The following is a 7,412-nucleotide window of genomic DNA, read 5'->3' on the forward strand; positions in this document are numbered from 1 at the left end:
TTATGTGTGAAAGTCTTAAATGTTTTGACTGTTGCCTTAAAAAATTTTCGCCTTTCTAAACCTTAGGGGTACATCTAGAACTACCTATAGGTAGAGGTCCTAACTTCCTCTGGGACTGTTAAGAAGGGACGGGTAGCAGCACACAATAGGAATCATTGACCAAACACTCTTTTTGCATGACCAATAAGGGGATGGGAAGGGTAGACATGGGATATGATGACGACGCGTTAATGTCACGTGTAGCCTCTTATGGAAGAGTGTTTACCAGACATTGCGTGGGTTGATCCTATAGGATAAACAACCTAGGACCCCTCCTTCCCCAAATCCTCTTTAAAACTTTGTTTGTTTATAATTTGTTCAAACCTTTATTTCACTACTTGAATGGTTCAATATGATTTACAAACAACTTATTTGATTCAACTATTTGTATGGACTAATTTATGAATATAAGTTCGGTCAGGACCCACAGTTGTGGACCAAAAGGGGTGCCTAACACCTTCCACTCAAGGTTATTTCGAGCCCTTACCCTAATCTCTGGTAATTCAAACCAACTCAAGAGTTAATCTGTTAGGTGGAGACTCTTCAAATACTCAATTCCCAAAAGGAAACGAGTCATTACACCCCATGAATGTCGAAACCCAGACTTCCTCCTTGCGAAGGGAAAAAGGGGGCGCGACAACATTTCGGTTGTGGTGGTACTTGTTGAACTTGCGGAATGGTTCTCTCGTTTTAGTCATTTTCCATGATTGAGTACATTTGGATTGTTGCTTATTGGTGCACGGGTTGTGGGTTTAGATTATATTGATGTGTCCTGTCAATAGTGTGGTTGTGTTGGATGCGATGAGGTCATTGGACCTAGAATGGATATATCGAATTTGATTGTAGCATGTATGGAGGATAATATCGGAAGTCGACTTAGAAATTGGCTATAGTTCTTGTCAAATGAGGGAGAGTTCCATGTCTTGTTGGTCTGATAAGTAGTTATGAGTTTTTGCGTGTTTCTTTCATCATCGGCGGTGTATGAAGGTTTTAGAACGAGGTTTTATTTGATATGAGGTTTATTAACAGTATTGGTTTATTTTCAAGCAGCTATGGTGATAATAAATTATTGCCATGAGTATTTGAGTATGTGGTATATCATGTGATTGTGTATTGGGTTACGGTTAAGGCTCGATGTAGTTTATTCAAATTTATACAATGTACAGATGCGAGAATTGGGTCTTATAGGAAATTCTAGATGTTGGAAAAATTGTCTTCCAAGGTTTATGGACTAAGGTTGAACTAATGATCTTTATTTATGTTATGTTGTCGGGCCTATATGGGATAGGGTGATGAGGGATCACCACCGGGTATGTGCATGGTAAGGTTACATGGTGATTTGATGCTTAAGAAAAACTCTGGGCACGTTCGAGGACGAACGTATGTTTAAGTGAGGAAGGATGTAACGACCCGACCAGTCGTTTTGAGCCTTGCACTTCACTCGATAGTTTACGGGCACGAGTAGCTCCGTATGATGTATTATGACTTGTGTGAATCGTTGATTTTGGTTTTCAGGTAATTCGGAACTTATTTGAAAGAATGATTCTCAACTAAGAAACTTTAAATTGGAAGAGTTGACCAAGCTTGACTTTTTAATATTTGACCTTGGATCGGAATTTTGATGGTTCCGTTAGCTCTGTTGAGTGATTTTGGACTTAGGAACGTATCCAGATTGTGATTTGAAGGTCTGTAGTTGAATTTGGCTTGAAATGGCGAAAGTTGAATTTTTGGAAAGTTTGATCGAGAGTGGACTTTTTGATATCGGATTCGGATTATGGTTCAGGGGATTGAAATAGCTTTGTTATGTCATTTGGGACTTGTGTGCAAAATTTGTGTTCATTCTGGGTTGGTCTGCTATGTTTTGGCACGAGTTATGGAAGTTGAAAAGTTCAAAATTCATTAAGCTCGATTTGAGGTGTGATTCGTCATTTTGATGTTGTTATGCGTGATTTGAGGTCTCGAGTAGGTCCGTGTTATGTTATGGGGCTTGTTGGTATGTTTGGACAGGTTTCCGAGGGGCTCAGGTGAGTTTCGGACAGGTTTCAAACCATTTTGAACCATGTTGTTATTGCTGGTTTCTGATGTTACCTGTTGCTTCGGGTGTTCTTCACGATCAAGAAGGTCCAGCTGCAATCACAAAGTGTAATTTGGTCTACTGCAAATTTGTTCTTCATGGACGCGATATAAGGAACGCATTCGCAAAAGGTAAGCTGATTGTGTTCCGTGTTCGCTATGGGGTGTCGCATTCGCATAGAGTTGAAATTGAGGAGCTAGAGGAAATGTCGTCGCGTTCACGAAGTAGAAGCCGCGTTTGCAAAGGGTTGGTCCTGTTGTGCATCGCGTTCGTGAGGACTATGACGCGAATGCGTAGAGTCTTTTTGTGCTGGTGTGATTTTGTTCATCACGAACGCGATGGATTTTCTGCATTCGCGTAGGAGGATGCCTGCGCAGAAGTATAAAGTACTCTATTTCGTGGATTTCGGCCATTTTTATATTTTTGGAGCTATGGAGCTCAAATTGAAGCAATTTTTACCATGTGGACTGGGGTAAGTGTTCTCTACTCATTTTTGATTTTATATCATGAATCTATTTTCATTTTTTGACAATTGGATTATGAATTTTAAAGAGGAAATTGGGGTTTTAGCCTAAAGTTTTATAATATGAATTTTTGAGTTTTGAGCATTGATTCAGAGTCGGATTTGAGTAAAACTAGTATGGTTGTACTCGTAATTGAATGGGTTATCAAATTTTGTGAGTTTTATCGAGTTTCGAGGTTCGAGCCCGGGTTAGATGTTTTGGCAGATTTTGGGATTTGATTAAAGATTTGACCTCTATCGATTGGGTTTGTTTCCTTTGGCATTATTTGATGCATTTGAGTTGCTTTTGGCTAGTTTCGAGCCATTCGGAGGCCGGTACATGTGAGATGGCAATTTTGGAGCATCACTTAGCTTGCTTAGTATTGGAATTTTCTTATTCGAGGTAAGTAACTCTTCTAAACTTGATGCTGAGGGTATGAAACCCCAAATTACATGCTATGTGTTTGGTGTTGAGGTGACGGACGTGTGGGTGTGCACCATGTAAATTGTGACTCTGTTATTTCTGTGGTACTGCGTAGTTACCTGATTGTATCTGTAACCATGAAATCTCTACGTATTAGAGCTATTGAGTTGTGACCCATGTTAGAAACCATGTCTAGGATATATGATTATTCTGTTGGGACCCAGTGAGTTCATTTATGCTAATGAGTTACATGCTTACATTGCATTTACATACTCAGTCATACGCATTCATATGCATATCATATATCGGTCTCTGTTTCCATTTATTAATACATCACATCATCATTTTTGGGCTGATTTTTCATGACATTGAGAGCCCGAGAGACTAGAGAGATTGATGACTGAGTGAGGCTGAGGGCCTGATGGTAAGGATGTTTATGGGATCGGGTTGCACACTACAGCATGTTTTATTGATTTATGATAGGAGCGAGTTGCATGCCGCAACATGTTTTACTGATTTATGCCATGATTGGCTTGTTATAGTGCTTGGGCTGAAGGAGCCCCTCCGGAGTCTATACACACCCCATGTGAGCGCAAGTACCTATTGAGTACGAGTGCCGAGTGCCGAATGATTGGGAGGACTGAGTGGATGTGAGGACTGAGTGGTTGTGAGTACTGAGTGACTGGGAGGACAAAGTGAATTGATAATTTAGGAGTATGCATATGGTTTTATGACTGAGTTTCATCGCATTTGACATGCACACTTGACATACAAGCATAGAGATGCATTTTTGCTTATGTTGTACGGTATCACATCATTCATGACTTCTCACACATATTGACATATAGGTATAGAGATGTATTTTTCTCATGCCATTTGAAAATGAAGCATGTACCATGGAAAGCTTTTGAGAAAAATTCCAGTTTTCAAACTTACTCATATTTTTGGCAATTTCGATAAAAGAATTGGGTTTTTACCTATATACTTGAAAAGTAGAACTATTTTCGAGAACTATGAATATGCCGTTCTTTTTATCTCTGAGTTACTTCTTTTATTACTTGCTTTATGTTATTATGAACTGTTGTTGGCTATTGGTGTTGGACCTGACCTTTGTTCCAGCTCGTCACTACTTTCAACCTAAGGTTAAGTTTATTACTTATTGAGTACGGGGCCGGTTGTACTCATATTACACTTCTGCACCTTACGTGCAGATGTTGGATGTTGATGTTGTTGTGTTCGATGGGAGCTGGATTTGAAGATATACCTGCGTTTCGGTTGCAGATGTCTCTTGTTCATGGTAGCCTTAGATTATTGAAAATCTGTTTATATACATTTCGAACAGATGATGTATTTATTTCATACCACCTTTGTAAACTCTAATCTTAAAAGCTTATGATTTGTACTATCAGTCCTTGGGGAATGTACCAAATTTAGATTTTTCTTTACTTAATTGCTTTATTAAATTGTTATTGGAACTAGTTAGTTGTTAATTGGCTTACCTAGCAGGTTAGGTTAGGTGTCATCACGACTAGTTGGATTTTGGGTCTTGACACCTAGCCACATCTGATGTGGTGGATGTTGTTGCTCCAAGAGTTTGACTTGGAGATAAAATAAAGGAAGGGAGAAAAAATCAAGTCCCAAATCATCTATCTCAACTTAAGAAACTGTCGGTTGAAACATTTGAAATAAGGGAAGAGTTCCCTAATGAGCAGATTTTCTCCATAGTTGCGGTCTCCGAAAGGCCGTCGTGGTGTGCTGACGTAGCCAACTTTTTGTCGAGTGGATGGTTTCCTCGTGAGCTCACTTGTGATCAAAGACAGAAGCATCAAGGTGAGGTAAAAAATTATTTTGAATGACCCTTTCTTGTTTAAACTTTGTGCAGATGGTGTGATTCGAAGATGTGTGCCTGAAGGAGAGATGGCAAGTGTTCTTTCTCATTGCCATGATGGAGTAGTTGGAGGACACTATGGTGGAAATCGCACTGCAACAAAGGTCAGGGAGGTCGGGTTCTTTTGGCCAACTTTGTACAAAGACGCAAGAGCGTATGTAGCTGCATGTGACAATGTGTCAGAGGGCAGGTAATATTAGCAAGAGGGACGAAATGCCTTTTAACTCCATTCTGGTATGTGAAATATTTGACATTTGGGGCATTGACTTCATGGGTCCGTTCCCAACGTCACATTCTCATGAGTATATCCTAGTAGCCGTTGACTACGTGTCTAAATGGGTCGAAGCAGTCCTTACTAGGAGAAATGATTCTCGGGTGGTGTGTGAGTTCTTATGAAAGAACATCTTTACCCGCTTTGGGACACCTCGAGTAATTATCAATGACAATGGGTCACACTTTGTGAGCAAGCAGTTTGTTGCACTACTGTCCAAGTATAGGATCACACACAAAAAATAGGAACTTCGTACCATGCCCAAACTAGTGGGCAAGTTGAAGTGGCTAACCGGAAACTTAAATGAATTCTTGAAAAGACGGTTAGTACTTCTCGTAAGGATTGGTCTGTAAAGTTGGACGAAGCTCTATCGGCGTACAGAACTGTGTTCAAAACAACCATAGGGACTTCGTCATTCAAATTAGTGTATGGAAAATTGTGTCACCTACCTGTTGAGATAGAACATAAGGCTTATTGGGCAATTAAGATGCTTAATCTTGATATTAGTCTTGCAGGTGAACAAAGGTTGGCACAAATGAATGAATTGGAGGAGTTTAGACTGGATGCGTATGAAAATGCATGGATTTTCAAGGAAAAGTATAAAAGGTGGCATGATCGTCTGATTAAGTTAATGGAGTTTCATGAAGGGGACAGAGTCTTACTGTACAATAGTAGACTCGGATTATTCCCCGAAAAATTCAAGTCTAGATGGACGGGATCGTATGTGGTGAAACATCTATCACCATATAGGGAAATTGAGATCCATAACCAGGATGGAATAGAAAGTTTCAAAGTGAATGGGCAAAGACTAAAACCATATCTTGCTGGAGTATTTTCACAATAATTCTCGAGCATCAAAATCAATTGAGGATGCCCTGTTGAGTCAAGCTGACGACTATAACTCAAAACTACCTCTAACCCTTCTATTAGTTAGATTTTTTTTTGTTTATTTCATTTTTGTTATAGCATAGAATAGATAGAAATTAGTGATATTGTGATGTAGTAGGTGCAGAAAGGTACATGTTGCGGAAGGTAGGAAGTGAGCTTTCAAAAAGGGCCTTTTTAAAAGTATATATGTGCGACCACGCACCTGGGGGTGACATCGTGCACTGGTTGTGCAAAAATCTACAACAGATGAGGCAGGACGTGCGTGGCCGCGCCTTGACTGCGCATTGATTGCTCATTTTCAGACCTGTTCTGCCTCATTGCGTGGCCGCGCACGAGGTGAACCCACCACGCACCGACCATGCATCATGTGAGTTTTTCCCCTTTTCTATTTAATTTTGGACCTTCCCCTTTTAAAACCCCCAATTCTAAAATTCACCTTTCTCTACCCTACACTAAACAACCCTAATCCACCCCATTCTCTCATATCCTCTCTTAAGAAAAATACAACACCATGCCAGTGCCATCTTTTCTCTTCTCCCCTTACCACATACTCACAAGTTTTCCCTCAGGTAAGTGAGATGCTTTCTCTCTCTCTTTTCTTAGTAGTTTATTTTATTTTTCTTATGTTGTAATAGATTTTTGTTTGTGTTTTATTTCTTTTTATACTCATTTTCTTGTGGGGTGGAAGTTGAATCTCACCATGGATGGGCTAGGTGCGACATTGGTGTATCCTTAGTCTAATTGGGGCTAAAATTGTTTTGTGGGAGGGTTAGGAAGAGCTGTGCATATTAAGTGTTTGTATAAATACCACAAAGAGATTGAGGGTGTAATTTCGTAACCAAGTGTGAGGGTGAAGTCTGAGTAGCCTCTCTTGGTTCACTATTTGCTTCGTTAGCTGATATTTGGTGTTTGTTACAGGTATTATGGTGCCATCAAAGAAACAAAAAACCATAGTTTCCTCCTAAAGTGGTCATGCAGGCTCGTCTCAGTCACGAGCTTCGGCATCTGCTCACCCGTATGATCATAAAAAGTTCGTCTCTTGGGAAGCCCACGAATGATTCTAAAACAAGGCAAGCAAGAAGCCCATACTAGAGAGGGGAATTGATATAGGGTCCCTCCAGAATGACTATCCCAATTTGTATCATGAATTGGATAGGCACGGCTTGGGAATATCTTTTGAAGAACCTTGTGAGGCCAACTTAATGGTCGTTCAGGAGTTCATGCGAACTGCCCGGAACATAACAAGCTGCACAGTTCAGGAGAAGAGCGTGGACGTCTCCAAAGAGGCCATTCGAAGGGCCTACCATTTACCAGAGTTCTTGGAAG

The sequence above is a fragment of the Nicotiana tabacum genome, chromosome 6 (genome assembly GCF_000715075.1).
Source record: "Nicotiana tabacum cultivar K326 chromosome 6, ASM71507v2, whole genome shotgun sequence".
Lineage (NCBI taxonomy): Eukaryota > Viridiplantae > Streptophyta > Magnoliopsida > Solanales > Solanaceae > Nicotiana > Nicotiana tabacum.